The 3,260-nt window shown below is 32.4% G+C and overlaps 1 pseudogene; it reads left to right on the forward strand.

Moving 5' to 3' along the window:
* The window catches only part of LOC106115417 (protein inturned-like), a 5,266-nt pseudogene extending 2,015 nt beyond the window's left edge, over positions 1-3,251 (forward strand).
* Positions 3,252-3,260: the final 9 nt, after the last annotated feature.

Consider the following 3,260-nt stretch of genomic DNA (forward strand, 5'->3'; position numbering starts at 1 on the left):
CTGAAAAGGAGTTGGACAAACTTGTTATGTGGAAGGAAGTTTTTATCAAAGAACATAGAGGTCAGAATAAAAACGACAGAAATGAGAATAAGTAAACTTGAACTTTTTTAATTTTTTTTTTATGTTGTTTGTCCAATTCTTTTTTGTTTTTTTAATGTAGAATACCAGATGGGCGTTGGTTTCTTTTGATCGTTGGTAAGGGTCATTTTATATTATCGAAGCAGGTGGATGTACAGAAGATGTAAGTAATTATTGTTAGTTAATTTTTCTGACTCTAATTGTTCCTTTTTTGTTCTTCTATCAGTCAATCTGTATGGATTCATAACAATGTTGCTTGGCATGTTGTTTACAAACATTGCTTATCAAGGAATATTCTTAAACTTTTTTCTCTTCTATCAATATCTTTGTGTATAAATATTAGTGATTTTCTTTAAATGGTTTGTTTTACAGGCGATAGGTGTAACATCCCCATCTCCATTTTACGTGGAGGAATGTGAAAGCTGTTTGGAACTGCTTTACGAAGTGGGACTGCATAAATATTTGGCTACCTAGTTCTCATCAAACACATTACCACAGGTTGAAACAACTCCTGAATACTTGACAAAGTATGGCAGGAAAATGAGGGATTGTAAGTTTATTATTATCTTTTACCCGCGTCACCGTCCGTTTATTATTAGTTCAATGAAAGTAAGGCAAGGATTTTTATTCTCAGCCATCTCAGTATAAAATAGAAGGCTAAACTTTTTGATTTTCTTTTAGCTCTAAAATCGGACAACTTTAGGAGCACTACACTGAAATTATCTAAATCTCAGCCGGATTTAAAGCGACGACATAACTCGTCTGATCAAATTAACTCAGTAATTAGTTCAAGTGATAATCCTATCAACAACTATCATAGTATGAGTCATCATAGCCTTTACAATCAATGGTATAACGGCTCACAGAAGAATTACAGACATTTAAGTAATTTAGACATCAGTTATTTGGAAGATTCTAACAGCTTGAAGAGCAACAGGTATGTTTAATGAGTATTTTTAGTTGTGTTCTTCGAGACTATGTTGTACATCCGTTCCGGAGATATTTTCTGACAAACATCCAACCATCCATCTAAACTTTCACATAATATTATTATAATAAGAAGAAGAACTTGTAAAGAGATATTAAGTGATGTTGCCATGTGCAGCAATATGGCAGTGGAATTGCCAGAAGAAAAAAAGATGTAGATAAGGCAAATAATACAAGAGAAGGGATAAAGCTTTGATTAAATATTATGTGTAAATTTTTATGTTGATGACATTTAATTTTTTGTAGTGAAATAACTGAGGAGCGTGTGACCGGGCGGCGAGCGGACAGAGAACAGAAAGGTCGCCGTGACTCCTCTGGATCTGATTCTGACTGGGACAGACAGGTGAGGATGTTTATTAAATCGACAAGGCGAGCAGAGTGTAGCAGATTTATAAGATTAAAACATTGCATGTTCTTATTAAGTACGAGTGTAAAAATCTGCCTGGTCTCCGCCCTGGTCTGTGTGAACGAAGCCTTTCATTGTGTACTTAAAATATATAAATAGATTATATTTTAATAAAAGTCTAAGCGTAAAGTCTAGTAGCTTTTTAAGTTTTTTTTTATTTGAGATCGGATTTGTAGTTTTTTTTTGCAAAAATTGACATTAAAATGTCATCATATATAATTTTTAGGATGGGAGTAGAACTAGCGGGAATATGACTATAATATGAATATATTATATGACAGATATAAGAAAAAGTTTATTTAAACGTTACACGCCGATAGAAAAAAAATAAAAATCGTAAAAATACTTTTGGTCGTAATTTGAATTATATATCCTGAATTTTTATTTTGGTTACTTTTTTCGCTATCTTTCATTTTTTCAATTCCTTACAAGGTATGTTTGTCCCACTGCGCAGTATAGTTCTACAGCGCCGTGCGGGTCACGGAGTACGAATAAAGTAACAGTCAGTATGGCCGGCGGCGAGCAAAAGTAGTTTGAATATGACTATACGTTGAGGTCACCGGTGACCCCCATGGCGCTATGATAGAGGAAGGGTGAGGTCACCGGTGACACCCATGGCGTTTAGCGTGTTAAATGAACTCAATCATGTGACTGTCCACAGGTATAATAAAAAACATGATATTAAAAAAAAGAATGAGGTCCTATTCTAAAATATTAAATATAGAATTCGAAAATTTTCAGAATAACAGCTGGTGAAGAGAATGTCCTATTTCATTTTGTACAACTGGAATCAGAGAAAGGAGTTTTGATAGCGCCAATGAAAACTATCGAAATGCAAGCGAACAATGTTTTATATTCTTACATTGTTGCTACTTTTAGGAAGGCTTGTAAGAAGATACATGATTTACTGCAATATAGTATGAAGTAAGTTTATAGACTCCGTCCGCGCAGTATTAAAAAAATCATAATAAGTAGACTATGTTTCCTTTCAGACTATGTTCCACATCTGTACCAAATTTCATCAAGATCCGTTGAGCCGTTCAGAAAATAACTTGTAGCAAACATCCGTCCATGTAAACATTCGCATAATTAAGATTTTTTTATTCTGTCAAAGAAAAAAATGATATTTGTTTTAATTATTTACTCTTATGTACTATAATTTTTATTAATCTTATGTAAACTTACAATTGAACATGGACACTATAATACAATGTTATTTTGATTTTTTTCACAGATTTAAAAAGAACCATGCGCCATCAAATCCGTTAAATAAAATCCTAGTGGCAGTCAGAGAGTATGGCAGCTTGTTTGAAGTACCTCCTGATGTTCTCATTCATTGTGGCATCAATAAAAAAAATTGTGAACCCTTTCTGTTTTGGGTTGTCGGGTAGGAATTGTCTTCTATTATTATTTTCAGACTTGGAAAAGGAAGCATATGTATGACTTAGGCGTTTTTATTTTTAATATATTTTTAATGAAATGCTTAACATTTAATGTCTTGTCCCAGTGTTTATAACTTTTCTTTCATCATCATTTAAATTATAAGAATAAGCTTTACAGATATAATTAACTACAAAGGAAGAACATTGTATGAACAACTTATCAATTTTTAATACTTTCTGTTTTTAGGTGTGAAACAAGTATAAAGCAGTAGAAAACATAATCTATGGATTCACAGAAATAGAATTTGAATAAAGATAAAATTTTACATTCTATACATATTAAAAAGAACTAAGTGTTGAACTAGAACTTATGACCTTTTGCCGATTGCTGAAAAGTAAATTTACAA

The sequence above is a fragment of the Papilio xuthus genome, unplaced genomic scaffold (genome assembly GCF_000836235.2).
Source record: "Papilio xuthus unplaced genomic scaffold, Pxut_1.1 DF827789.1, whole genome shotgun sequence".
Taxonomy (NCBI): Eukaryota; Metazoa; Arthropoda; class Insecta; order Lepidoptera; family Papilionidae; genus Papilio; species Papilio xuthus.